A 14,256-nucleotide genomic window follows, 5' to 3' on the forward strand; every position below is an offset into this window, starting at 1 on the left:
TTATCGATTACAACAAAGCCTTCAATTGCATTGAGCATGACAAGTTGTGGTCATACCTAAGACAAACGGGAGTGCCGGGACATCTGAGGCAACTCATACAGTCATTATAGGGAAACCAGGAGCTATGATCAGTACCTCCAACGGTGACTCAAAATGGTTCAGGATCTGGAAAGGTGTACACCAGGGCTGCACCTTATCTCCTGCATTGTTCAGCCTGTATGCAGAGGCGATCTTGAGGCAATGCAATTTACACTACATCAACATCGGAGTCAAGATCGGAGGAAGAGTTATCAACAGTCTCATATGCAGATGATACAAACTTGCTGGCAGAAAGTCAGAAGATCTTGAACAACTAATACTAAAAGTTAAAGAAGGAAGTGAAAACACAAGCCTATTCTCAAACATCAAGAAAACTAAAATCATGACAATTGCCTGTAATGGTACAGGAAAAGTCTAAATCAACAATGAAGAAATTGAAGCAATTCAAGACTTCACTTTCCTTGGATCAAAAATAAAATGTAATGGAGAATCAGGATGCGAAATAAAACAATAAATTGGCCGCAGCGCAATGGTTAGTATGGATAAGATCTGGAAATACAAAGATATAGGCATTGTAACAAAACGCCATAGAGTTAAAGAAATCATCTCCCAAATCACAACCTACGGCTGCGATAGTTGGACACTGAAGAAAACGGACCAGACAAAGATTGATGCCTTCGAACTTTGGTGGAGGAGGAAACTCCTACAAATTCCTTGGACCACCAAGATCACGAACAAAACAGTCCTATTCCACATCAAACCCAAATTTTCATTCGAGGGTAAAATTATTAAAGAGACTTTCATACTTCGGCCACATAATGCAAGTTAATTTATTAGAATCCTCAATAATGCTTGGAGGTGTTAGCAGCAAAAGAAGACCCGGCCACCAAAAGAACGCGCTGGCTTGATACTAGCAAAGCCAAAACCAAAATGCCAATGATCGAACTGAACGAAGCCATACAAAACAACCGCGTGGAGAACGCTGATCCATAAAGTGTCCTAGAGTTGGCCCAACTAAACGAATATAGAAAGATGTTACCAGCCTAAGAGCTAATGTATTACAGACTAGTACAACATGCCAGGTTATAGACTTCTATGGATCCACACTGTACCTTTGATTTTATACTCCATGACATGCCATATTGTGGAGTAATTTTTACAAATGGAGAATATGGTGGTACACAGAAGTACTATAAGGAGTGCCTTCAAGACCCTAAAATTAGCTGTATCGCTCAATGGAACCAGCTGTGCAACACGCACTCAGTAGATCTCCTGTTATCAGCAGGCAAGGCATTTGAGTAATTATAGTTTGACAACAGTTTGAAAACTATTGGTTGCCAAAAGTATTGGTCAACAAACGTTGGCTCTACAACTCGTGGCATATCCCAACAGCCAATACTATAGTTTCCCAAGAGGTGCAGAGGTGTAGGCTGGACACCACTACTTAGCACAGCAGCTGGCCCTGGCAGATGCATCACCTGTGTATCGCCCCTGGCTGTCTGCAGCAAGTCACTGTATAAAGAAAGGTGCAAACACGGCACTTCCTCCGACTTCTTGGGCAGACTCTATAAAAAGTATTATGTGAAATATTGAGCAAACAGGCAGCACGCAGGAGTCCCCAACTGCTCAAACATCCTGTTACAGATCTGCACAAGGGGAGTAACCTGGGCAGGGAGCCAAGGTGCAAGGAGGACACTTCTTGTTACCACTTTTATGCTCAGATTATTAATTATGGAAAGAAAGTCATGGCTTAGGTTAGGTACACAGTACTGGTGCATTAGGTCAGCACCGGAAGTATGAGTGGAGACATAGTGATTGACTGTATCCGCCCTGTTAACGCCCCCAAGCTCCTGATTGGCTAGGGCTGTGGTTTGCCGTGGCTGGAGGAGCAGTGGCGGGAATGATGGAGCTGGCTTCAGGATCTGGCCGAGCAGCAGCATGAGTGGTCACAGCGGGACTGATGGAGGCACATGCTGGAGTTGCCCGACCTGGAGCAGGTGCCTCCGGAGATGCAAGTGCGGATCGGAGCCAAGGAGTGCGAGAGCGTTGTTGGCAACGACGGCAGTGGCTGCTGCTGGAGCGCAGGCTAAGAGAGCTGTTGGCGGCAGCAGCAGTGACATCGGGAGATGGGAGCGGACATGCGAGCGTGGCTGCATCACAGGGAGCCCAATGAGGACAGTGTCAGTGGGGCTGCGGTTAGGGTGGTGTTGGCAGCGGCAGTGGCAGTGGGGGGCCAGAGCGGAGATGCGAGCATAGATGCATGAGAGGGAGGACAGTGATAGAGGGGACGGTAGCGGAGATGTAAGGCCGGCTGGAAGGACATGTGTCAGCTGTTAGGGGCATGACTGGTACATTTGTGTCTGGGTAGGTGTGTGGGGCAGCCAATCCGCAGCTGTGGCCATCACCTGGGCATTCCCTGTAACTGAGCCCGGCCAACCCATGTCTTTACCCATAATTCTGGTGGAGACATATGACACCAATACCTAGGTACACATGACATTTGGCTATCCTATTAAAATGTCTGGTTTTGTTCCCCTTTTTTTTTCCCCAAACGGATTCATAGGTTTTCAATGTGGCTTCTGCCATGGTTTAAAGTGTCCGACAGGCTCTGTCAGTCACATTTCCATTAGGATTGTTTTTTTCAACAGGACAGAAAAATTGAGACTGTGTCACTTCTCTACTTTGTTTAACCACAGAATCCTGGCTGATGCAAACTTCTGGTAACAGGATGCTACAGGAAAGCTATCCTGCAGTCCCATCCTGCTGAACATCTGTTAAAAAGAAAGTTTCAGTAATATAAAAACGTCAACATAATGTAACCTAGGGTTTCCCATGCACATTAAGCCCTATGACAAGAGACAACGTTCGTAGACTTCAGCACCGGACAACCGTCCTAGCGGTGATCACTCAGTGAATGCAGGCGGAGCGGGTCAGGGATTATTCTGACACGCTTGCCTTCATTCACAGTAAACAAACTGTAGTTCATAGATGAATGATGGCGTGTTTACACGGAACGATGCAGAGGCAGGGCAACAATTTTTAGGTCTGCATGAAATAGCCGCTCAACGATTTACCGTTAATCATTATTTCACTACATGCGTTTACACTGCACAATTATCATGCAAACTACTCAATCTAACGAGCGATTTGCATGAAAATCCTGCTGTGTAAAGGGAGCTTTAGACTAAAGTTGGTGAAAATAGACAATTTCAACTAAAACTTTAACCCTTAACGACACAGGACATAGAGTTATGTCTTGTGCATTCGGGTTTGTATAGTGTGGGCTCGGGAGCAGAGTTCTGACAGTGGCATTTATATACCCTGATCAAAGTTTGGGGGTCGCAAATGGCCCCCTGTGATGCGCTGGGGAGGTGCTATTCGGTTGCCATGACAGCCTAGGGCCTTCTGAAGGCCCCCAACACGGTCATGGCCAATTACCTACTAAGCCATGCTTGTTTGTTAGACCGCGGTATAATATAATACTATGAGATCACAAGTTGAAGTAGGAACAGGGGACTAAAAAAAGCGTAAAAATAAATTTTAAAAAAACAACTTTTAATAATTATTAGAAAAATAAAAGGAAGTAACAGTTAAAAAAACCTCTTCCCATATTTATAATAAAAACATCAAAACAATAAAAAACAAAACACATTTTTGGTATTGCTGCATCTGTAAAAGTCCAATCTATCACAGTAGTGCATTATTTGTCTTGCACAGTACTGAATGTCGTCAGAAAATAATAAAACAAAAACTGCACTTTTTCGATCATCCCATCTCCAAGAGAACATTTGATAAAAAGCAACGAAAAAGTTGTATGTACTCCAAAATGGTACCAATAGAAATTATAGGACGTCCTGCAAAAAAACGAGCCCTCACACAACTAGGTCGACGGAAAAATAAAAACTTTTTTTAAATGTGGGGAGGAAAAAATAAAGATGAAACTGAAAAAAAGGGCCGGTCCTTAAGGAGTTAATAGTGAACAGTCGTTTTAGCAGACCATTATCATCTGGAAAGAAGTTGGCCACGTTTGAAGTTTTCATCTGATAGACGGTCGAAAGATCTTTTGTCCATATGAAAGATTTTTCCGGCACTAATGCTTTCTTTGAAAGAATGTTCCCAAAGATCATTGTCCTCCTCCCAGCGTTGTTAAACACTTATGAACCACCAGTTTTAATGACTGTAAAGGCTCTCATACACATAAGTCTTTAGTCGTCCAAAAGGTCAGTGCTAGACGACTCCTGAAGGTGTTTGAGGGTTTCTTAATTTTCCCCCAACAGATGATGTCAAGGGAAAGAAGGATCAGGCATGCTGAATTTCAATGTCCAATTCTTTTAGATCTCCTGCAGATAAGCCACTGCTAGAGCAATCTGATTTTGGCTTTTTCCACAAAACACATGAACACTTGGATAATTCAACCATTTATATGTTTTAGGGAGTCGGGAGAAATAGCTGAACAAAAGCGAGGCGTGTCTCCTGGGTGCACAACACAGCAGACAGAGTGCCTATGGCTCCCTAGTATGGCACTATAGGGACTTGCTGTGTCTTGTTATAGAGACCCCATGCACATGGCTCAGTTAAAAAAAAACCACTTGACTAACAAGTGTGCTGCAACATGGGGGCAGTTTGACTCTTTTCTGGAAACAAGGTGTAGCAGTTTCAGGCACTAGGGTGGAACCTCAAGTATAATACCTGCAGGTCTGGAGAGTAGTCAGGGAAGAGCCAGGGGTCAGCAACGGGAGGTCTCGGTTTGCAATACAGATGGAGGAGGTGGGTAGCGTAGTCAGAAGGGAAACCAGGGGTCAGCAATGGGAGGTCTCAGTGTGCAGCACAGATGAATGAGGCGGGTAGCGTAGACAGAAGGGAAGCCAGAAGTCGGTATCAGAAGGTATTGTAGCAATAGCAGAGGAGCAGGCAGAAGTGGCGCTTGACCAATACTGTGGAGCAGAATAATCACACAAGCAAGGAGTGTCAGAGCCAGGCTTTTATAGAAAGCCCTAATCGGGAACAGACAGAGCTAGAAAGGGGCTGAATAGTAAGATCTGGAAACAAGGTCATGATATACAGGAGAACTGTCCAAAGCTGCATGGCTCAATAGGGAGAGCCACCGACTAGAGCACAGGAGGTCGTCGGTTCGAGCCCTGACACAAGGATTGGGCATGAGATTTTAGATTTTAACATAAGCAATCCATGAGATAAGAGTCACCAGAGCTGTCAGCCGCTTATCCTCTCTATATGGAAATCAACACACATGATCAACTGTTCTGTGCAAGCATAAAAGGGGACTCCTCTGTAGAATGACTCAGGTCTTTTGTGGTTGCACAACAGTTTATTTTCCTGAACAGTAACTTGTGCTAAACAGTCGGGTTATGCCTAAAATGACTGTTGGCTTTTGCCTGTCCAACACTGTTGCTCTGAGAGACTACATCTTGCCACAGCCGGCCCAACTTAGATGCTACTTGTGGGGTTGCACAAGGCATTTAAGTATGGATTCTGCCCTGTGCTTCCATTGGTCCTCATAGTTGCTACTCCACTTAAAAGATTTCCCAATTACCCACAACTACAAATATGTGCTATAGATGTCAGACAATATGCTGTGTAACAGAAATACAGTCCCAGACTACAGATTGCCAATGCAGCCTCAGTCCAAGTTATTGTTAGAAAAAGGTACTGCCTCTTTAAGAAGACAACTGGTAACAGCAGTAATAATATCAATAGTTTCATACAGGTCAACTACAACTCACAGCACACAATGTAACACCTGAATGTTCCACTTTATGCAGGAGGAGGAAATTACTCTGTCACTTGGCTAATCTTCCCAAAACCTGTTGGGCTTGGTAGTATCCCTAAGCACACGAGCCTGCTCGCTCCGCTGGACCTGGATGAACAGGTCTCTCACCAGGCCTCAGGACAGTCAGTCTCTCACTAAGGCCCCAGCACACTAGGATTTTGGGTCTGTGTGCTGTCCATATCAATGCACGGACAGCATATGGACACATTATATCCTATGGGGCTATGCACGCTACCATTTTTGCATGCAGACCATAACTGAGTGTCCTATCGTTGTCTGTATCACGGAGGAATATTAGGACATGCAAGGGCATGTCAATGTGCGGGCCAATCCTATATCAGACCGATGGGTGCAACTCAGATGCACAGCAAGTGTGTGGGTAGCCCAACATTGGTCATTAATTTAGGATGGGGACTTCCATAGATTACAATAGGCTGGTTTTAAGTGTGGCACCAGGCAAAATTAAATGTCTGGTCCCAAAAACTGAAATATTCTACTAACACCACAGTCACATTCAGCCTATGTAGGAGGTGGTGTGCAGAGCACTGCAGCACTGAACCCAACCACTTCCAGTGGTATCGCTAGGGTTTTAGAAGATCATGATGGTTTGAAGTTAAAGTTTAACCTTATAAGAGTATAAATAAAACATAGTATATGCAAATGTTAATTATTTGTTAACATCCCATGATGAAATGTGTTTTGGGGTTGAAGGGTTCTGCCTAATTGATGCATCCAGAAGTATTTTTTTCTGTTACTGAATAAAACACTATACAAGGACAAATATTACTACCCTACAGTGACCATACAGGGTAGATACCAGTGCTACACAGGCACTCTGCAGGCCATATAAGTGATTACAGGGTAGTGATCTCCAGTGACTCACAGATGATATCCTTTCTGATTGGAATCTTTCACTTTCCTTTTTCTTCTCCATCTGGCCCAATTTGGCATGATGACGACTCCAAGTTGCAACTTGTTTCTGCAGAATTTGAAACAAATATTCTTGGCTCCTCACCTCACGTTTCCAGCACCCTCCTTATGTTATCCACAGCTCTATACAATCTCCCCATTCATAGTGCCCTGTATAGCAATAATAGCACCCTCTCTCTCACCACTCACTGACTTATGTCCCACTGACAACACTTTCTTGTGCAGTACCACATCAGGAACTCTGGAACCTCTGATCTCCTCTTCTGGTCTACCAACAGTCTCGGGGCGACCCCACTGGACCACATTGCAGCACTCCACACAGGATTCCTGTTGCTGCCATCTTGACTATACTCAGGCCTGCTGCAGTCTCACACTCTGAATAGGATCCTCATACATCTCACACAGTATGATTGCATACTCCCCTGCTGCTGCCAACCTGTGTCTTTTTATCTGGTCTCTCCTAACCAGTGTGCTGATGCAATGCTCAGCACCACAACACTCACTGATACATCAGCCTTGGGCTACATGTGGTCCATCACTGATGCTTATCACTTTCTCCTGCAATACTGGCAGTGTGAGATGGTTTGCCATCCCATTACCATATAAGGACCAACAAGGTTCAGAAAAAATGTGGGGGGCATATAACAGTATGTCCTTATAAGAAGATAGTCGTTGGCCATGGTGTAGACGCTATCCTGCACATGCAAACCTGCCGGTAGTAGAGGTATGCGCATGCACAATAAACTGTCATGTGCATGCAAAGGGTGGTGTAGCAAACTCAGGCACCTTACTTATCTCCGAGTATTTCACCAGCCAGCCCTACTTCAGTGTGAAGAGCTTCTATAACAAGTACAGGTTAACTCTCTTGCTCTAATTGTCCTGTCCATTTAGGCTGGCCTAGTTTTTTTCAACTTAAAGCACACTGTAAAATAGCTGGAGGGTCTTAGGCCATAGTGATAGAGAGCAGCGGAAAGGCAACAGTGTAGCACAGAATATAGTCAGAATAAAGTCAGTAGGCAGCCTGGTAGACATTCGTTATACCGTTGAGATTTGGGGGGCATTTGTCCCTTACCTAGTACCCTTATCGCTGCTAACCTGGAACCATATATAAAATGGATGTGTTGTGGGATGAGGACCTGGAAAATGGGAAGCAACTAAATGATCAACATGGTTCTCAAGAAGGCCACACCAAGCTGAAGATATTGCAGGAAAATGTAGACCATCGGGATCCCACCAGGAGAAGCGTACGACAGTCAATGGTATGTCCACTGGTAGTCAGTAATTAATGATTTTTATAACCAGTCTTTTTTTAATGTGGAAGTATAATTTGGAGGTTGTCCATTATTTTTGGTCCAGTCATTACATAATAAACTGACCCTGATTCAGCAAAGGAACAGAGAAACAGCAGCACTCATGTAAATTCACTAGCATTGGATTAGAAAGGGAAATGGCCGGCAGTATGGGGGGTTTGAGCTCACCACCGACCTACTTAAAGTAAAGGTAGAACTATTCCTGAGATTATGTTAGGCAACTGACAGATGAAAAAAATGTCAAACGGCAGTTATAGTACCCAGCCCCCCCTTCATAGCATTGCATTAGTTAGGCTGAACATGCATGTTAATGGCTAAAGACCCCGTTCCTGCAGCACGGGAGCTAGTATGTGTGGGGACGAGTGTCAGGCATTCTTTGCCCGACACTCGTCCTGTCTAAATGAGCCTTAAGATTTAAGAACTGCTATATTTTTGCAAGGAACAGACTTGCTGTCAGTGAATAATTCCATCTCTAGGATGAATGCAGACAGCCAGGTCGGTTCCGACTGTGAGATTCTTGCAGCGGGATGCGACCCGTGCCCCTCTCGCTTACCCGTCCAGCGTCTTCTCTCTTTGATCTGCGATGTGCTGGCTGGCACACAGCTACACATGCGCAGTGCAGATCCGGCACGTCAGCGATGAGGCTGGCACTGAAATGGGACATTCTGTGCTTTTGTTACCACGCAAGTTTTGCGGCTGTCTGTATAGGATTGCATAAACTAATGCAATCCTATGGCAGCGTGCAACGGTGGAAATTCTGCACAAAATCTCGTTGTGGAATTTCCACCCGTATGCATTCAGCCTTAGGCTGGCTCTACAAGGGCAATCGAGATTTTGCCATGAGACAATCGTGGGAAAATTGCATCTTTATTCACTGCAATGCATTGCAGCCCAGGATAAAATCACGCGACAAATTTGCGCAATTTATCGCATAAGTCAATGGGACTTTGTAATGTTAAAAATCGCATCACAACGTGCATTTGTAGAGTTGCGATGCGACAAAAAGAAGCCTCCCTAGGAATACAGATAGACCCCTACTTGCGTACAGGTTCCGTTCCAGGAGCCTGTTCGCAAGTACATTTGTTCGTATGTCCGAACAAATGGTTGCATGGAGGGGATCGCGGGCGGATCCCGCTCCATACAACATCAGGTGCAGGCTGTTCTTAAAGCAGTCACCCGGCGGCACCAGTTCCAACGAGCCACGCCGCTCATTGGAACTGTTCACACTTTAAATGCCACTCTCAGAATAGACAGCGGTATTTAAAGCGTTAACAGTTCCGACAAGCGGTGCGGCTCCGCTGCAAGAAACAGCCGGCACGCGACGTTCGGGGGTCCCGTACAGTACAGTGTCCCACAATAAGATCGCATGGCTTGATAGGCGCTCTGCACAGGCAGCCCTAGGACCTTTCAGGAAGCCCCCAGCTGCCTAGCACCCGCAGAGTGTCGCGCGATCTGACCGGACAGGCTTGATAGAAGCCTGTCCGGACTCTGCACAGTATGATATAATGCCATAGCATTACATCATACTCTGCAGGACTGATTGTTCGCATCTTCCGAAGTTCGTAACTCGAACTTTCACAAGTCGGGGACTATCTGTACATGGGAGATTAAAAAAAAAAACAAAACGCACATCGCAGAAAGATAGAGCAAGCCAGGATTTTTTATCCCCTCAACATTGCATCAGTGAAAACATCGCAGATGGGAAGGAAAGCATTGTAAACCATTGACTTCATATTCTGCTTTTTTACTGACTATGGCCAAATGGCCACAGACCAATTATCGCTGCAGAGTTCGCGTCAGACACCCGCTGAGAATTCCGCAGCAATGTCTGTCCATAGACATGCCATGTTAAAAGGATTTTTTCCTGCCCACGAGCAAGAATTTTCTGCTCACGGGGGAGATTTGCAGCATGTTCTAATTTGTGCATAAAATGGCACAGACAGCTTCTATTGTAGTCAATGGAAGCTGTCCGTCCCGCGATACTTCCGCTGTGAGCACAGTGGAAGTGTAGCAGAAAATCGTGTCACCACCCAGTACCATCACGTCACGCGCTGCACTGCACATGGCACTGGCACCAGCCAAGACACTCGGGGCGGATCCAGAGATGTGAGTATAGGGTCTCTGGGGGGGTGCAGGGTCTGATTCAGCAGCAAACTTTCACAGTCGGGAACTGACCCGGCTGTGGGCATGAGCCCTATCGCAGCAAACGAAAATCACACGACTTTCTCACCCGTGTGGAGCCAGTCTAAGGGATCGTTCACTGACCACACACTTGATCTAGCGCTGCTGGTGCAATCACTGCCAGTCCCAGAAGTGACTGCTCAGCCAATCACCGGCCTCAGTGGTCACGTGTCATTCATACACAGATGCCTACTGAGTCCAGTGATTGGCTGAGCGATTATATGATCGATGAATGGCATGGGACAACTGTAGTCACTTTTGAGACCTGACCGCCACTGGATCATTTAAAGGGTAATTCGAGTTTTTTTCTTTAGTTTACAGTTATCTGCCCCCTGTATTTTTTTTTTTTATCTCATTAAACCCAACACCTGGGATAACCAATTCATATGCAAAATCAGTGTATATAAACCCAAAAACTAGCCTCCATACTGCTTATCCCAGAAAAAGGTGGGATGGTTATAGATCTAATCATCCTAACCCTAAGGACAGTCTCATTCTGGGTCCCACCTAACAGTTAATGCAAATATTACCTGTCTGACGAGCTGTACACTGCCTACCTGTAGGTAGTACAGTGCTTGTAGTGTGCCATGCGCCATTCATGTGGTGGGGGTGAGATCAGGACCTATCAGGGGGTTCATCTGTGAGCCAATCCATTCCTGCCTCAAGGGAGATTTACATGAGCTTATGCGTATTTGTGGGGGATGAGCGAAGTGTTTTTGCGAAATGAACTATGCTTTTTGCGCCGCAAGGCATGCTCATTTGCATGCGGGAAACAAAGATGCAGATTGAAGTGGCTAACTTGTCCAAGTAGTTCCAAATGTGTTCTTTTTCTGGAGGAATTACGCTTCTCCTTGTGCATGGTATACGCATTGGTGCGCCCCCATTGAATTCTATGGGGATATTTAGTGCGCAAAAAATTAGAGCATGCTGCGCAGCCAAAATGCGTCCAAAAATACGGAAATGTGAATGAACCCATTCAAATCTCTGCGTATTGTCCGTGTGATTCTGGCCACAGGCTGCTATCGCACATGCAGGGTTTTTTTGCAGTTTTTAATGCCAAAATAAGGTAAAGGTACCTTTACACGGGCTGATGGGTCTCCGAATAATCACTAAAACAGGCTACTGTTGGCCCTCATACACATGGCCTCCATCAGGGCACTGAGGAACGACTATTAAGTGACTTCTCACTCAGTGTGAACAGGAGTCGCTCAATCTTTGAGCAACTTCCTCTTTGCAGTGAATGGAGGCGGGGAGACCGGAAGAAATCTCCAGGTTGGTCCGCCTCCATTCTCTCAATGACTGCCGCTGGGAAGGCTGCGGGCGCATATCCATACCGTATAGAGGTATGTTTAGGAGGGAAAGTATAAAGGACCGCTACTACTTTTGAATCCACTCCTTGTTATAGCTTCAAAAACTGCATTAAAAAACATGAATAAACCGGGCACATGTGACATCACCCTCACGGTGGCCGTACCCATCCGCTACAAGTAGGCTGATGGTTGAACAACCATTGAACAAATGATTGGCTGATGACTGATCATTATGGCGATGCAACCATACACGTTTTTATAATGGCCCATACAGTTGCTCAAACTGGCCGAACTTGTTACTCGATAAGTGATGAACCGCAGTGGTGGACAAGATAAGCTGAGAACCGACTTGTGGAGATGAACAGTCATAATTCCAGTTCACACAGGGAGGTGTGCAGCCAATCAGCGAACATTGCTTTTTACACGCCAAGGCTGTCAAATGTCCATAGCATATCATTAGCGGAAAATCTGCCATAAAAACCACCAATTTGGTGCAGATTTTGATGCAGGTTTTATTGCAGATTTTCACCCCTTCATTAAGACATGATTTCTGCCTAAATGGCGATACGATTGACATTTGTTAAATTCCGCACTGCGTAACAATTTCCGTACGGGTTTTGTGCAGATTGTTTCGCGGCAAGTGGACGAAATTTTCAAAATCTCATCCACTTTGCTGCTACTGTAAATGCCACGGATTGTCGTTTCCCTTCGGAGGGTTTGCACCGAAAATCTGCCCGTGTGACCGATCACTGGATGAACGAGTGTTTGAGCTTCGCAAACTGATCGGGGTCTCTTTTATAGAGCCTGATAATCTGGCGCACAAACGTTCATGCTCAATAAGCATGGTAGGACTTTAAGATTATGTTGCCTATTAAAATGGTTGATCAGTTGTAAACTATTGATGGCCTATCCAAAGGACAGGCCATCAATAGTCGATTAGTGAAGGTCTGCTGCCTCAGAGCCCCAGTTGTTCCCCAGGCAAGTGGGCATTGTGCAATGAGCTGATTTTTGCAGGAAGCAGACATCTCCATTCCAACTGCAGTGTCCAGGCTTGGTATTGCAAGTATTGAAGTGAATGGGAACTTTGCCTGTAATACCAAGCACGGCCACTGCAGTGAGATGTGAGCTGTCTGCTTCCTGCAGGAATCCGCTCAGTGAGTGAGCACACCGCCAAGTGAACAGCTGATCAGAGGGGGTTCTGGGCAGCAGACCCGCCACGATCTGTCCTACGGATACACCATGGACAGTTTACAATTGGACAACCCTTCAAAGGCCTTTTACTTGGACAGATGATCATGAACGAACATTCCTTCACCCAATCATCTGCCCATAGGACACCAAGAGTAATGTGTTTTTGGCAGCCTGTCTCCGATATAATCAGCAATGTGCTGCCAACCACAATGGAACTTCATGTGCCCAAACAATGATATCAAGTATCATCCAGGCATATACAAGTACTGCTGATTGCTTTGTGTAAAGGAAGCTGAGCGCACGCTGATTGGCTTGCAAAAAAAACATTGGCGCTCATCCTGGCAGAAAAAACGCCAGTGAAGGAGGACCTTTAGGGCCCTTTTATACGGGACGACTTATTGGCGCTGATGCCTGATAGGTCGCTCCAGCGATAATCGTTCCTGTGCTTTACATGAGCCTTGCCCAGTGAATGGCAGCGGAGGGGGTTGGGGATCATTCCTGGCCGCCCGCCTCCATTCACAACAGACGCTCACTTTACACGGACCGATTGAGTTTTTTGCATGCTGTAAAAGAGCTCTCTCACACGACTGCACTGGAATCGCGTATTTCACGCACATAATACACTGTAGGAAGCGGCCATAGACTTACATTGTGCGGCTCACACATCGCATGAAATCCACGCACAAGATAAGACGCAGCAAGATAGTTCATGGGATTGGCGGTAATGTTCATTGCGTACTTGCTGCGTGCTGCACATGCGAAGCCAAGTTACGTCCGTCTGAGCCGGCTTCACACAGGCGGACCAGATTCAGCATGCGGGAGGCCTATAGTGTATTCCGGCTAGGAGTCCATCCGGCGACCCCACGTACCTGAATTTCCTATGACCGCGGGGCCTGCCGTCGGTCATGCGCAGTGCAGTTTTTTTTCTTTTCAAGGTTTGTATTTCCTGCGCTGTCGCTTAGTGATGACGCGGGTCCCCTGGTCCTTACGCAATGTTAATCGAGTATGGGCTGTGGGTCGGAAAAGTCAATGGAGGCCGTCCACACGGATTCTATAGCAAAATAGCGCACGCTGCAATTTTTCCTCCACTCGCAGAATACGCAATTCGTATCCGTGAGTGTGAGCAAAACATGATTTAACATGCTTTTCAATGCCCACATTTTACCGCAGATTTCGATGGCGGATTCCGCCCGCCTGAAGACGGCCTTCAGGATTAGTATATCTACCCAGTGACTTTTTATCACTTGCACTTCAGCCTGGTTCCTTCGATGCCCCTCACCCACCTCCTAGCACCACATGGCAGCACAGTCTTGCCCAGCAGCGCCTTGACCTATTATCTGATTTATTGCCTGCCCACGCCCACACCGCCCACGTGACCCGTCCTCTATACAGGCACATACAGCATATATCTCCCACATGGAGCAAAAATGCATTCAAACCACCTAGTCATGTAAATACAATACCATTATACTAAAACAAAATACTATATTCCAGCCACCCCTCTGCT

At 45.9% G+C, this 14,256-nt stretch overlaps 1 protein-coding gene across 1 annotated transcript in view; it reads right to left on the minus strand.

The window, feature by feature from the left end:
• The window catches only part of KLHL21 (kelch like family member 21), a 58,001-nt gene extending 44,195 nt beyond the window's left edge, over positions 1-13,806 (minus strand). The window contains exon 1 of the mRNA XM_066607348.1: positions 13,619-13,806. The gene's annotated coding sequence lies outside the window, so the exon portion shown is untranslated. The remainder of the gene's footprint in view (positions 1-13,618) is intronic.
• Between the last annotated feature and the right edge of the window lie 450 nt (positions 13,807-14,256).

This window comes from Eleutherodactylus coqui, chromosome 6, assembly GCF_035609145.1.
Source record: "Eleutherodactylus coqui strain aEleCoq1 chromosome 6, aEleCoq1.hap1, whole genome shotgun sequence".
In the NCBI taxonomy this organism is placed as follows: Eukaryota; Metazoa; Chordata; class Amphibia; order Anura; family Eleutherodactylidae; genus Eleutherodactylus; species Eleutherodactylus coqui.